This window comes from Lycium ferocissimum, chromosome 12 (assembly GCF_029784015.1).
Source record: "Lycium ferocissimum isolate CSIRO_LF1 chromosome 12, AGI_CSIRO_Lferr_CH_V1, whole genome shotgun sequence".
NCBI lineage: Eukaryota > Viridiplantae > Streptophyta > Magnoliopsida > Solanales > Solanaceae > Lycium > Lycium ferocissimum.
Genome location: NC_081353.1, coordinates 16,687,577 through 16,704,475, shown reverse-complemented (window position 1 = coordinate 16,704,475; position 16,899 = coordinate 16,687,577). Strand labels below are relative to the sequence as shown.

General features: G+C 37.7%; 1 long non-coding RNA gene across 1 annotated transcript in view; it reads right to left on the bottom strand.

Moving 5' to 3' along the window:
- Positions 1 to 3,332: 3,332 nt before the first annotated feature.
- The window catches only part of LOC132039790 (uncharacterized), a 27,738-nt gene continuing 14,171 nt past the window's right edge, over positions 3,333 to 16,899 (bottom strand). The window contains exon 2 of the long non-coding RNA XR_009410481.1: positions 3,333 to 5,101. This is a non-coding gene — a long non-coding RNA (uncharacterized LOC132039790). The remainder of the gene's footprint in view (positions 5,102 to 16,899) is intronic.

Below are 16,899 nucleotides of genomic sequence, written 5' to 3'. Positions count from 1 at the left end.
AATATTTTTGAGCATTAGGGTGAATTCAAACAGAAACAATTACAAGTAACACACAAACTTACTGTAGTGGTAAAATATCATACATGCCCTATGCGTGCCTGGTCATACGGTCTCCAGACCTAATTTGAAGATAGGCTCCACACTTACTATTAGCGAACCTTACAAGATGATCCCACGGCAAACAACCTGCCTATTGCCCCACTTGCATCCGACTGAATCAATACTTCCAGCCCAATGGTAAGTGGTGCATCCGCCGTGCTTGCATTCCTAACCTCGCCTCAGCTCACATCAACCCCCTGTGATCGAGTCTCAAAGGATAAGCTGCACGGTCAACAACCTCCGCGATATCAAGGGAGAAGATATTGACCCTAAAGGCTAATTAAGTTCGAGGAACTAACTGAAGAGTTGAAAGTTAGCTGTGGACTCCTAACACCCAAATGACTATAGCTAGAGGATGAACAAACTACAAGGGGCATTAAAGACAATCGAACAAGACATTTGACAACAATCAACTACATTCAACCATACTTTAGTTTCTATGTCTTACACCTTGTATTCTCTCTAAAGAGTGCTGTGCCTTCCCCTTTTTGCTTCTTTTTCCCGAATCTCTTAGCTCGTAAACCTTATTGTCCTTGTTACGGTTCACTTTTACGCGAGGCATAAAACCTACTTCATGATTTTGGACTCTATTTGGATTTTTGTATTTTTTAGAGTCGCCACCTAATTTAGAAGGAAAATTAGGAAAACCAAGGTAAAGGGTTTATTCAAATAAGAGAAAAATCTTCTAAACCAGAGTTCGAGGTAAGGGTTCTGCTGATCCCCTGGGGAATGTTTTAAGCACCCTAGTATTAAGAATCCGTCGAATACGGTTGACCTTTGAGCTTCAATGCGTGATTAATTATAATTATTTGCTAAAATGATTTTCTTTCTTGTAAAAAACTATCATGGCATATCATAAAAAATATTGGCAAAATTCTTTTATTTGATGATGAAAAGAGTTGAATTTCCTTTCAAAAGATGGATATAAGGGTTAAAGTCATTTCATTTCTGGACCAAAACACACTCAAGATTTCTCTTAAGTAGAGTTCAACTTAATTTGGTCAAAATGTTTTGTCTTCTTTAGTCCTTATAAGTTTTCATGAAACAGTTCCATGTGTATGTCTTTTGTAAAAGTGCCATGAAATTCATACAAGTTTATAAAAAAAAATTCCTTTTAAATCACAAATCATTTAATTTTTTTTAAACTTATATTAAAGGTCAACTGTACTCCATTTCGAATCCTTTCCTCAAAACAAGGTTCAAGTATATTTCCTCTATTTATTTAACTTAAGGTTGGGCTTGGGCCCAAAAGGTTTAAAACCCTTAAGCTATCTTTGGCAACTTAAAAATGCTTCTTATTGTAGAAATCAATCTTTGATCCCTTTAATCCTCCAAGTCATTACAATTCTTTTGCCTTAAACGGCCAAAACAGTTTCATTGAAATCATCTATCAAAATATTAGTTTTTTTTTTAATTTTTTTTTTATCACAAAGAGCTCATATGTATATATACTCCGCATATTATCTTTAGTTTTAAAAGAGATTTGTCATGTTGGAAAATCATTTGCCGTTTTCATGCATCATTTATCTTTTTAAATCTAAGTTTGAAAAATCATTTGAGAGTTTCCTAATCCATTCTACGAGGTACATGTACCTAAATTCTAACCATATGGGTTTCAACATTTAGACGAACAATCTTTATATATACATATACACAAGTATGAAAATAAAAGGAGAAAAGTTAGGTTAGTGGGCCTACCTAAGCCCACAATTGCCATTTTCACTCTTGATTGGGCCTTCTAAATATCGGACTCGATAAAAGAAAGGGTGTTGGGCCTCTGGCCCAACAGAGGCTTGCAAAACATTTGCCCAAATGGCCTAGCAATGATAATTCCATGCAAAACAAAGAAGGGGGAAAAGGAAAAATGCGGTCCGAAAGCACGACGACTTATTAATTATTTTGACATAAATTAAAAAGGGAAATATTCAAACATGATCACATATTCAAACATGTATACATCATGTATAACTCAATTATGTATATGAGAAAACAGTTAGCCAACAAAGGATAGTCCCAAGTAAATCTAAGAAAAAAGACGAAACAAGAACACAGGCCCAACATGAATGTAATGCAACTGGAAGTATTGAAACAAGGCCCAAAATAGTTGCACTTAAAGAGTTAAGCCCAATTTCAGCAAATAATAGTTTCGTCCTTAAATCAATAACGTGATATACTATGGGTATACATGATATACAACTCAATATATACCAAGGTATATAAAGGGTGTATATATATTTGGTATACCTATGTATATCTCACACCACAATAGCTTTTTAAAACCGAAGGAAGAGAGAACCAGGGAGAAACAAATCTTGAATAAACAGAGAATGCATTCATTTCAAATCAATTCCAACATAAGGCATACGCATCCATGTTCGAGAATATATATAACCATATTCCAACTCTTTACTTAACATGATTATTATAAGTTGATTGAATAAACACACACAAGCATTTAAAGCACTATCTTTAACTTTACAGAAAGAGTTAAAAAACTTAAGAGGCTCTATGAGATTCAACTCAGTGGCACTTATCCAGTTTTGGCACTTATGCATAGCGTCCAGTAGCAGAACAAATAGGTTCCAATCCAAAATTCAGAAGCGATTAGGTAAACATTTCGAGTTAATAGGAGATGTGCACAAACTGGAATTCATTTATTTTAAGGAGATGTGCACAAACTAGAATTCAATTTTTTTTTTTAAAAAAAAAAGGAAAACTGGGTCACTGTGCATACTATTTGGCTTCTTCATAAATGGAATACTACACAAAGAGAGGGGAAGGGGAAGAGAGGGGAGTCTCATGCATCATGTATATCTTAAGTTCAATTTCTAGTTAGAGGTTCCACATAGGAAGGCATAGATCCGAAAACAGCCTAAAGTCTCAAGTATATTGGATCAACATACATGCAAACTCAGTGTGAACATAAGCAGAAAAATAAAACTTTTTCAAGAAACAAATATTTAATCATGCTATACTTATGAAATGTTTCCTTTAATCCTTCAGAGATCAAAAAGGGTCCTATGATGTTGTGTTTACATAAGAAGGAACCCAGCATCCTAGGATAGGTAGAACTAGACTGAGTAAGAACTCAAAGTGTCACGACCCAAACTGGAAGGCCATGATGGGCACCTGGCCTTACTTGTCGAGTACCACTAGACATACATCCGTAATGTAATCATAAGCATAGTTGGGCCATTAGGGCCGCCATGAGATAACCTGCTGACTCACAGAAATGATAGACTGAAATAAAACAAGATTGATAGGACATAGCTACATAACAAGCTAGACATACCGGACGTGCCGATAGGGCCGTCATAGACATCTATGCAATAGTACATAAGCCGACAAAGCCAAACAATATTTGACTGTACATAACTGTCTACAAGCCTCTACTAGAGTACATGACATAACGTAGTCGGGACAGGGACCCGCCATGCCCATACATGTGCATACATATATTCATACTGACTCATATGGCAACTTCGGAACAAGTAGAGTGCAATAACACCGTCTGCTGAGCTGGTATCCTGCTCAGTGGGCCGTCAACCTGTATCTCAAAACTTGCGGGCATGAAATGCAAAGATCCCCAGACAAAAGAGACATCAATACGAATAATGTACCGAGTATGTAAGGCATAAGGAATAACATAATAAAGACATGAAGGTAACATGAGATAAAAGAGAGTCAACCTGTAGATCTGAATGCCTATGCGGGCTTATGACATTTATGCTTTCTTTTAAAAAATATACATATATATAAGCCACACTATGGGGCTGCATCATCATCATTAAGCCGCTCTTTGGGGCTATCATCATCATACCATACCCAACTGCAGTGGTGTGCACAATAGGTGCCCTACCTGGCCGACTATAGCGCGGCTCGGTGTCATACACACACACACACACACATACTGCATGAATGATAAGAAGACAATCTAAATCTATCCGAGTGACGTAAGGTCATTTCACCTCCGATTATCATTATGGAACTAACATCATCAACATAACTTCTTTTAAGATCAATGGATTATAAGATAACATAAGAAGCGTCATATGGAAAATAGAACATAATCTTCTAACACTTTCTAAGAATAGAGATATTATGGATATTGTTCGTTACGTTTGTCTCATTCTGATCATGCAAAGAGAAAGGAATAGTCTTAACATACCTTGTAATCTCCTCTTCAATCAACCACCAAGCGCAATTTGCTTGTGTCTACAATAAGTAAAATGGTAATGTCATCATTATAAATGTTGTAACCATCACATTTTACTAACCACATATCCGAAGAGAAAACGGGAAGCACCTCCCCAGTTTATACTACATCCCATAGAATACTAAGGGTCACCAAACAGCCCAACAACACAATAAAAATCAATATAAGCTTTCGATTACTTCAACAACCATATTGAGTGGCAACCTTGACTTACAAATAATAAAACATAATCTGAATTCAATTCTTGTTTCATAAATCTGTCTGCACTACTTTTGACATTATACTTAGGCTTACCATATCATTCACAACTCAAAACATCCAAAAAAACAACATTCAAAATAGTCCACACGCCTATACTTCAACCTTCACTTTCAATTCATAATTTTTACATGTTTTCTTTTTCAGTTCACTTAATTAATACATGAATAATTTTGAACAACAGTAGCTACAACATATTCATGTTATATTCCATAATTTCTAGCAATCACAAATCATATTTATCACAAAAAACAGCCCAACATAGCCATATCTTAGGCTATTTCAATGCTATCTTGCAGTATTTTGCTTCAAACAACCTCACCAACATGGAATTAATCTTGAGTACAACAAAGGGAGGTTATAAATACCTTAAACAGAAGATACAACCTGAAATCCAAACTTGATTTAGCTTACATCCACCTTTATTCACTTCACAACATCCTAGAGGTGGTGTTCTTTACTTTAGCTAGCTTTTGGTGTTGGATTTGGTTACGAACCCTTGGATTTCGCCTTAAAGTCTTCAGGAATCTGTTCAGAGGTATTAGGAGAGTATTTTTCTGAAGTTTGGTTGAAAAATGATGAAAGATAAGCCCCCAAATTTTTTAAAACAAGCCAAGGTCGGCCGCTGCCTGCTGGGTCTCAGCGAGGCTGATTGCGCAGTCTTGCAAAAATACGAATATTTTTCTATTCCAATGTTGTATGGATGAAAGGTTTAATGTGTTGGAAACTAGACTCATAGAACTTCAATTTATGGGTGGAACACCCCATAACTCCAGGTACTTTGGGAGAAAAGCTCAGTGACATTAGACCCAAATTTCAGCAAAATTTATGAATGTAACCTGTGATACTTTTCGTCGACTTTTATTTTACAAATTGCTTGACTTCAAAACATAACATATGAATATTATATGGTTCAATTACCTTAAAACACTACCTCATTATTATATTAAGAACTCCTAGTTTAACCTCGATAGTACGGGTTATAACATCTTTGATTCGTTTAACCACGAAACCTCATGGTACATGCTTAACATTTGTTAAAAGTATTCCTTAGCTTTATAGGAGTTTCATGGCCTCTCTGATATTACCTTAGTTTACTTACGACCCAAATGACGCAATAATTTTATGAGGTGTAACATCCTTCATGTTACACCTCGAAAATTTTATGTCGTTGTGTCGTAAGTAGACTAACGCGAGCTTAAGGTCAATATCAAGCTATTATGAATATAAGAAGGGTACTTGGTAATTTTAGAGTGCATACAATAAGATTTCGAAGCTATATGGATTGGTGAAATAAAGTTTGATAAGGCCAAGTGAAGTATAAGTGGTGTTTAGGAAAGGTTTCGCAAACTATCGAGCCCAAGATTGATTAGTAAAGTCTTGGGAAGAAGTTATAAGGATGCTAGGTGGTTAATGAAGTATTAAACAAGTGTTATGAAGGTTCCATAAGGATTGGAGATCAAACGAATCGATGAGAACAAGTTCGGGAAGAAGGTGGATTATACGACCATTTATACGGTCCGTATAATATTATACGGTCTGTGTAACAGTTACAGTGAAGGGACATCACTGATGGAGTTATACAGTCACTTATACATTCCATATAAGTCTCCGTATAATCCCATTGGGCTGAGTTAATTTCTAAGTATAAATATAAGTCCCACTTTCTAATTTCTCACTTTCTCATCTTCTCCACTTCTCTCAAGACTTCTAGAAGGTTCCATACATTTCACTAACATAAATTTAATGTGAATCAAAGATTAGACACCAATAATTAGTGGAATCAAGTGCAAGGATGCTAACTAGGGTTCATGGAAGCTAGAAATTTCCTTAGAAATGAAGTTAGGGTTTTCTCCAAGTGAAGTGTTTCCATCCAAATTCTGTTCCTACATAATCAAAGGTGAGTTTTATGTTCATTTCATGTTATTAAGGGTATTGAATGGTTGAAAGACTTGGATTATGGAAGAAAGTAGAGTATGAAGTTCAAATATGGAAATAATGGTATTCTTGAATAGTAACTTGACTTGAATCATAGTTCTTGATACGTAATGAGTATAACCTTGCTACGAATGATATTAAAGATGTTGTAGAGGCAATATATGTGAATGAATATGATGTTGTGTCATAATTATGGTTATGGATGACTTTGAAAGAGGATTTTGGGAATTGAATAATGTCTAGCTTGACGAAGTTGTTGATTATGATATTGTGGGTGTTGTTATTGAAGTTTGGGAGTTGTTTATTATTTGGAGGAAGTTGTTGGAACAAAGGAGGTGCTGCCCAATTTTCGTTAGCTTTTAGTCGCTTTAACTTAAGCTTAAGTATGTTTTCGGTTATCTAATCTTAGTACGAATTCCCTTGAATGTAGAGTTGTAAGCTTGGAAGGAGGACGCTTAGTCGTTAATATGTTTTCGGTTATCTAATCTTAGTACGAATTCCCTTGAATGTAGAGTTGTAAGCTTGGAAGGAGGAAGCTTAGTCGTTAAGGAAACATAAAGGTATGTAAGGCTAATCCCCTCTTCTTTCTAAGGTATGACTCTTACAACATGATTTCCCCTACCTTTTCCATAACTTTCTTACATCCCGAAAGTTACAAGTCTATGATTATTAAGAGCTTCTCCTGAGATAAAGATAGAGATGCATTATGGTAATGATAATAATAATGATGATCTTATGTTAGAGATTCTAAAGCTTATGAAAGGATGCTAGTATGGGATTAATGATCTTGATGCATGATTTCCTTGATTGTTATTCATTATTGATAGTCTCACCGCATAATGCTAATTCCTTCAAGGCGAGGCATGATGATTATGATGGTTCCATAAGATAATCGGAGGCTACCGACCTTACGTCACTCCGATAGAGTTACAGCTTTTACTTGAACTCTTATGCATGCTTCATGTTGAGTGTATAATGATTGATTACACCGTGACTATATAGCACGGGCAGCACTGCTAAGGCGGGCGGCTTATGGATAATGATGACAACACCACTAGTGGGCGACGTGAAATGATTACCCCAGACGCAGGAGGCCGGAACACGGGCTAATGATGTTATTGGTTCAGACAGTGTATGTATATATGTGTGATTTATTCTAAAAGGTAAAAAGTGAGCGTGCATGATTCCGCCTCAAGAGGCAAGCAGTTGTATTGATACTTTCTTCTTATGTTTTATATATTTCCTTATCATGTTATCATATATGCCTTACATACTCAGTACATTGTTCGTACTGACGTCCTTTCTTTTATGGACGCTGTTTTCATGCCCACAGGTAGATAGGGAGACGGTGTAGATTCATAAGAGGCTATCAACGGCTATACAGGAGCACTCCACTACTCCGGAGATGCCATTTATTGATATATTCTTTTGTGTACATATTTAGGTATGACAGGGTCCTGTCCTGTCTTTATGTCTCAGTACTCCAGTAGAGGCTCGTAGATGCGTATGCGTGGGTAGTAGACGTCTCATGAATACACCAGTGTATATTTGTATATCATTTTTGGTAGCCTCGTGGGCTGATATGTATATATATATATATATATATATGTTTTGTATGTGTTGATGACCATCTCACGATAAGTTTCGTGGTGGGAATAATGTATGTTCAGGTTAAGTTTGATGGCAAGTATGATAGGTGGTGCTCGGTAGGGTAGCTCCAGGTACCCGTCATGGCCCCTAGTTGGGTCGTGACACTTCACCCTTAGGAACTTCATCCTCGAATGTAGGACCTCACATGTATCATTACACAACATATCAGACGTAGAATCTCGTAGGAGTAGCTTTAGTACTCAGCTACCTTAGGTGTTCATCCTAGCTCTTTTCTTTCTCTTAATCGTCATTTAATATGGATCATCAAATTAGCATCATCATGGGCATATGAAGATGGAATTCATCGCAGTTTTGAAATCGTGTAACCCTTAATATGGAATAGACATGAATACTTTTTTCCTTGCTATTTCTTCTGCCTTTCATGTAATTCTTTTGCAGTTCCTATTATGCCACAAATTTTTTGTGGAGATAACATCTTTGGTCCTCAATTTATAGATTTATCTGTCTGTATAACTATCGGGACATTATCGAATGATAGGTTTTCTGTTATTTATACCTTATCAATCAGTACCATGACTAGTGCGCTTCCGCAACATGAAAATATGGAAGACTTAGTGAATAAAGCTGGAGGCGATTGCATTTCATACGTATCTCTAGGAACACTCAACTGCTACCTTAAAACCTTAAACCCTTAGCATATACTTTTGACGACTAAGATATCCTGACTAACTTCCATATTTCTCTGAGGTCTGGTGTATCACATCGGGGTCTAAACAAATCTGATTTCTAACCACAGCTACTCTCTTAGCGAATCCACAGTCTCGTATGGAGTCTTTCTAAAGCTGACATAGGAGCTATTGTCATATGCAAATTTAGTAAGCAGAGCATGATTATCCCAACTTCCTTTAAAGTCCAACACACGAGCCCGTAACACATCTTTAAGCGTCTGAAAAGTATGCTTTGCTTGCCCATCTATCTGAGGCTGAACAATAGTGCTGAGGTTTACCTGTATTCCCATATTTATCCATAAGGATCTTTAGAAGCTAGCTGCGAACTGGGAACCCAGGCATGTATAATAGAATCAAAATGCCATACAATTAAGCAATCTCTCTGATGTAAAGCTCTACATGTTTTTCCGCTATTACAAATTCCATATTGATCATCTCCCCTTTTCATACCAGTATCTTGTTACCATAGTCCACCAAGCCTTTAGTGCTCAATTTTCTCCTATATACGAATCACTGATTTTGTAATACCTTCTCCTCATCGATCCATCAATAACGCTCTTTGAGGTCATGATGTATCTCTGTTACCTCTGAATAGGTGGAATATGGGAATAATGAACTTCAGTCATGATCTTACCTTGCAATCTTGCTACATTAGGAACACACGATACTCGGATCCTGAAGATCTCCTTTGATTGTCCCTCAGACGGGATATATCAACTATTACCCTTTTCGGTTGCACCATACTTCAACAATTGGAAATCTGTACCTATCTTAGTAAGTCCTTTATACACTTATATCATTCCTGCGATACATAGTCCCATGCCATCCTGCAACTTTCCTTATAATCCTTAATGACTTGCGACTTTTACGAGTAGACGTATTCATTTTGGTGCTAGCTTTGTCGTTATTCACTTAACATAAAAAAGTCATCTTATATGACCTTACTTCATCTTGCCAATTCTTACTACCATTATTATTATCTTGTTCGTTATTCAGGCTTAACTTACTCCATTTCTATTACGCCTCTCGTTCTCATCGTATAGAACCTATGGTTTCATAGTTGGGTATGTCCTTGGAATTGAGACTCGTGTCCAGTTTTGGAGATAGAAAGTATCTTTCCCCGTGTACAAAAGTACCAGCAGGTATTCCTAGCAATTTACAGAGTTAGAAGTTGAACGAATTGAATCGACGCGATCTAAGCAGAACCTGAGAAAATCTGCAGACACCAGTCATCGTTGACGGGCCATCGACATGGTCGAAGGGCCGTCGTTATGCAGCGTCGACAGGGTTCCGCAGCTGGAAATCTGCAGGCGTAGGTCGATGGGCAAGTCGACGGACCATCGACAAGTCGACGGGTCGTTGACCGATCCGTCCAACCGCACCGCTGGAGCTTTTTAATTTCCAATTCTAAATATGTGGTTCACGACCTTATTTCTTATTTTTCCTCCATTCCAAATCAGAGAAACCCTAATTGTTACACCCTATACTTCTGAAGAAGCACTTGTTAAATTTAAGCGTAAGTATGTGGAGCTATGGCTAAGTAAAATAACTTTGGAATATATGAAGTGAAGCATTATTAAGTATATTTTGTGAGTAAAGGATGTATATAAGGTATACCAGAAGATTTTATAAGGAAATGAGTGGAAGAAATGGAATAGTACGACCTTGGAGAAAGGACGGGTAAAGTTTTGTGTGTGAAAATTTTGGTCCAACTTGGGGGACAAATATCTCTTAGCATATGAAGTGTTTTGGAGTGAAATAAAATCCTAAATTAAACTTCGTCGAGTCTAGTTTCCAATGCAATAAATCGCTCGTCGATACGACATCGGAGTAGAGAATTATGGACGTTAAAATTTAGGCTGACAGAGCAGAACCGCGTGGTACAGTAAGTGCTACAGTCCGACCTTGAGCTCCTATTTAAGACCAAAAATCTGGTTATTTGCTTCATTTTTTTCCACTCCTCTCCACCAAAAAGCTTCCAAGAGACCCAAGAAACATTGAAGGATCATATTTTTTTAGCGGATTAAAGTAACGGAACTACATCCGAGGTTCGGGAAGCGTAGAGAGTTTTGTAGTTCTTGCTTTATACATCAAATTTTGATGGATCAAAGGAGCCTATTGAAGATAAATAAGATTTCAAGTTCTTCCAACCTTGATCGACATAAGGATATTCCTTATTATTGATATTACGAATTGTATCAAGGAGATTTAGTTGTTAGAGCTTCGTAAAATTGATTGATTGGTTGAGAAATTGAGTAAACATCGTGTGGGATGTTTTATTGAGTATATTTTGGTATTGATGATGATGTTGTTGATGTTAGCGCTGTTGTTATTGTTGTTTTGTTGGTATTGTGATAACGGGTTAGGGATATAAACAGGGGAGATGCTTCCCAAATTTCGGCAAATTTTAAGAGGATTTAATTTGAAGGCTTAAGACAAGCATATGATAATGAGCCTAACAATAGTATGAATGGCTTTGTATGTTGATTACGGGATTACGAATGATCTTATGTAGATTGCAAGACAGAAAGTAAGTTGGAAAAGTCGAGAACTAAGCTTCCAGGTATGCTAAGGCTACTTCCTTTCTTTCTAAAGGCATGATTCTTTTTCCTATGAACGCTTACATGGATTCCATAATATCCTTATTTCCAAAAAGCTCGAAGTTCATGATTCTCAAAGTTCTTGTGATGCTAAAGATAGATGTTTCTGTGATGGTAATAATGATGATGATTCCATTTCTTAAGATTCCTACTATTGAGACCTCTTTGACTATCCGCACAAAGATGTGCTATTAACGAACATTATTCTTGGGTTACCATAACCCTAGTGTAGTACTCCTCTCTAGTTAAAAGCTAGTATAAGAATAGTTGAGTTACATAGGATGATTGAATGTGAGGAGGTATAATTAGTGTATATGTTGTTTATAGGCTATTATGTTGCCTTCGAGTTATTATTATATGCATACGCCTGGCCTACGGGTCATGGAGTTGTTGCCTGGCCTACGGGTCATGGAGTTATTGCCTGACCGACGGGTCACGGAGTTGCGCATACCTGACCTACGGGTCATGGAGTTGATTATACCTGACCTACGGGTCATGGAGTTGATTATTCCTGACCTATGGGTCATGGAGTTGATTATACCTGGCCGACGGGTCACGGAGTTGCTTATACCTGATCTGCGGGTCATGGAGTTGATTATACCTGGCCTATGAGTCATGGAGTCATCTATGCCTGACCTTCGAGTCACGGAGTTATATCTATAGATTATGTTATCTTGCCTCAGATGAGAGGCAACCCAGGTAGAGCACCTCCAGATGCTTTCTTGAAATATCCAGAGTATAGTTTGTTATTTCATTTCAGTTGTTATCTTGCCTTATATATTCAGTACATAATTCATACTGACGTCTCTTTGTCTGGGGGCGCTGCGTTCATGCCCGCAGGTTCAGGTAGTCGGACAGACGATTCAGCTCAGTAGGCCTTCCACTCAGCCGCAGTCAGTGCACTCCACTTATTCCGGAGCTGCAGTCCCTTTGGTAATATGCTATTTTGACATATATATATGAATATGACGAGGCCTTGTCCTATCCTTTCTGTTACACCTCGAAAAATTTCCCGTTGGTACGCAAGTGGACGAACTAGTGATGAGAGCGAGGAGTGCGAGTGTATAATGTTTCATGGGCAATGTATGTAAATGGATGGGATTGAATAGAATAAAAAGTCTAGAAATGTGAAAAGTTGAAAGTTGGCAAAACTGCCCAGTGGTCGTGAAGTCCAAATATGGACCGTAAAGTGGAATACGGTCCGTAAATAGCCAGGTCGTAAAATGGCATGCAAAGGTTTCAACTTTCGGCCAGTGGAGAAATGGTTAAATACGACCTGGTGGACGGACCGTAAAGTGAAATACGGCCCGTAAACCATGGTCGTAAATCACCATGCATGCTGCCAAAGTTTCTGGTTCTACTTAAGGTTAAAGACGACCACAAGGGACGGTCCGTAAAGTGGAATACGGACCGTAAACCTCCATGGACGACCACTGTTCACCTCAGCACAGATTTCCAATTCATTAAATATGAGGACCAAGGCTTATTTTATTTCATTTCTACACTACACCACTTCTCTCTAGAATCTCTCTCTACATTTATTACACAAGTTTTCAAGGATATTTGAGGATCAACAACATTAAATAAGTGAATCAAGAGTAAAGGAAATCATCAAAGATTATCCAAGTCAAGAAACCCAAATGGAGAAACTAGGGTTTTGCTCAAAGAGGAGTATTAGCAACCAAGGCTTGTTCCTAAAACATCTAAGGTAAGATTTATGATATTTATATGTTGTTTAAGGTATTTGGGAGTTGAAATACTTGGTCATTAAAAGAGAATAGCAAAATGGGTTATGAATGATGAATAGTGACGTTTTGAGATATAGTTGGAATTGAATCATGAATGTTGTTGGGTTGTGATAAATGTGTTATAAATGACCTATAGACATGAAATGAGTGTTGGATACGAAAGAATATGACGATGGATTTTTAGTCATGATTATGGGAAATTGAGGTGAATTATGAAATGCGAATCATATGAATGAATGATGATTGTTGTTAATCATATTGTGATGATTATTATGAATGTTGGGAATTGATATGGAATATGGCGGAAGGTAGTATAAACAAAGGAAGTACTGCCCAAATTTCTATAGCTTTAGTAAGTATGTTTTTACGATGACATAGCTAATGTCGATATGAATTCCATTGAAGGTATAGACAAGCGCATTAAGGAGAACGAACAAGCGATAGAGTAGCTAGCGGCAAAGGTATGTGAGGCTAATCCCTTTCCTTCTAAGGCATGAGTCCTATGGCATGAATTTCCCCTTTTACTATGAATGTTCCATCTCTCCAGAAAGTTAAGAGTCCTCTCTCATGAATAGCTATACGAGATAAGAAATATAAGATGAATACGAAAATGATGATAGCAAGCTAAAGTCTAGAAATGCTATAGCCTATGATATGATGCCTCTAAGAAACTAATGATGACATCTATGTAATTTAATGATATTGATCATTGTGCACACTCACCTTATGTTTGTTCCTTCAAGGTGAGGCAGAATACGTAAGAATGCTCATAATGACATCGGGGGTCCATGACTTTACGTCACCCCGATAAAGTATGAATAGCTAAGAGTCCCTACGCATGTATTGTGATAAGCATATGATGATAAGCATACTATGATGAGTTATGATAAGCATACTATGATAAGCATGTTATGATAAGCATGATGTAATGAGTATATGATGATATCACACCGCGCTTATATGGCTGGGCAGTCACCGCCAAGGCGGGCAGCTATACACACCATGGCCAAATGGCATGGGCAGACACCACTAGTGGGCGGCATGAGATAATATCCTGGACGCAGGATGCCTGGACGCAGGCTATTGATGATGCTAATGATATTGATTATTACACCGCACCTATATGGTCGGGCAGTTATTACAGTATGTACATATATGATACGATGATGAGTACGAAAGTAAGTCAGCATGCATGATCATCCTCATGATTCGATCGATTCGATTGCTCCTTGTTTTATGCCTCCTCGGTTTATTGATGCTTCATTATTGTTTATGCTTCACATACTCGGTACAATATTCGTTGCGACGTCCTTTCTTCGAACGCCGTGTTCATGCCCGAGTAGACAGGGAGGTGGCCCAGACTCATAGGAGCTAGCAGTTGATTTGAGAGCACTCCATATTCCGGAAGTGCCACAGATTTCTCTTTTGGTATATATATATATATATCTGTATATTCATGTTTTGGGCATGACGGGGTCCTGTCCCGTCCAGATGTCTAGTATTCCAGTAGAGGCTCCTAGATACGCAGTGTGGGTAGTCTGGTCCCATGGCTTTTATGTATATGCATGTATATATTATTTTGGTTGGCCGAAGAGGCTTATGTTTATAAAAGCAAATGTATTTCGAGAAAATTCCGGTTTACATGATTATGAGCATATAGTATGAATAATAGCGAGCATAAGCGAGGTAAGTGAGTGGTGTTCGGTGGTTAGCCCCGGATACCCGTCGCGGCCCGTAGCTCGGGTCGTGACACTTTCTGTAGCTCGTATTCCCTAGAGGTCTGTAGATAGTTGTATGTAGGTGGGATATTATGTAGCCATGTTGGCTCTCAGTTTCGTTGTTCAGCCTACATAGCAGCCTCGTCGGCTTGCTCAGTTGTGTATATATGTTGGGTGTGTGTGTACCTAGTTCAGACGAGACAGACAACATCTGTTTATATATATCCAGATTACGGCCTCGCCAGCTGGTTGATATTGTCGGTGTACAGGTAGGCCTTAGCGAGTTTCGGTTTAAGTGGTTCTTCAGGGCCTAGTTTGGCATCGAGTGTCAGTCACGCCGCTCCAAATTTGGGGCGTTACAAACTTGGTATCAGAGCAGTTCTGTCCTAGGGTTGTCTACAGACCGTGTCCCGTAGAGTCTTGTTTATGGGTGTGAAGCGCGCCACATTTATAAACGGGAAGCTACAGGGCATTTAGAATGGGTAGTCTTCTTTCTTATCTTATATCGTCTTGTGTAGAGCTAAGCCATAGGATATGAAGTCCCTGATTCTAACCCTAAATATTTTGGGTTGTGGATGAGCAGTTGATTATACGGCTTGGAGAAATTGATGTGAATTGAAGTTTGTTGACCCGAAAGGTATGTTTCCTACTTTATTGATATTGATGTATATGGACTACTAGTACATAAGCGGGATGCCACTTGTATTTGTGATTGCCACAGAGACATTGGATGTGTTTTTCGGGGGTGTGTGCGAGGTTGAGGTAGTAAGAATTATAGAGAAAACTCTGCCAAAATTTTTACAAATTGAATTGTTTGAATGTCTATGCCATAGAGAAATATTAAAGGGAAATGTCATAACCAGACGTTTGGTAAGCTATGAATGAATAAACAATTATGAGACGCTTTTAAAAGAGGAATTTTAGAATCATTCTAATTTGAATTAAGGGATGAACCCAGGAGGAAAGGTAATTAGTAGTTAGAAGAACTGGAATGAGTTGCATTAAAGATTTCAGAGGATTAAGGCTCATTGAAGATATAGGGAAAGCCGACCTTAAGAACTCAAGTACAGTATTACGATTCATAGATTGACAAGTAAGAGATAACGAAGAGATATTGATAAGGAAAAAGGAAGTTAACAAGTAAGGGAAGGTTTTATTCCAGAAGTTTATAGATGTAGGATCAGGAGAGGTTGATGACAGGCACATGGACTCATTTTATTGAACTTCCCTATATGATGTAAGTTCGCATTGGGATTCAGAAGTCACCAGTTATTTAACTTCAAGGGGACTCTGAGTATTCGATTTTGGTACTATTCGAAGAATCATTATGACCAAGTTACTTCTGATATTAATGATGACCTCGGACCCAGGAATGAGAAGTGGTTATGTAAGCTGGGCTGCAACTATGATTGCCTTCTAGATTATTTATATAATTCCTAATATGCAATGTTGTTGATCGATTAAATAAATGAAGATCATACCAACTTCAGGCAATAGTTGATCCTTATGAGAAGGTTTCACCTCGATTTTTTTTCAGACGAATGTTGTGAAGGTCACTTGACGACAGAAAAATAAGAGCGAGGTTGGATTATGAAAAAAAAAAAAGTAGAGTAGGTGTTCAAGTGGAGATTATTCATTAAGGCTATATCGCCAGAAACTCATAGTCAGGACTTAGAAAAATATTGTTACACCTCGCATTTTGTACATTTGAATATTCCGAGTTAATGGCGGGGAGTTAAGGACAAGGTTATAATTTTTTTTCTAGAATGCATAAGTTGCGTATTCATTTTTATTGGTATGGAATATTAAGGGCAAACTTGGAATTTGGAAATTTCTATAAATTCATGACTTCTTGGAGAAGCCATTGTGGCCGTGGGCCCCACTTATGCCTTGGCCACTTGTTGCAAGCCATGCAATAAAACATGTGTTTATCTTATGCTTTAGTGGCCAAAAACATATTTGTGGAAAAAGATGACAAGGGAA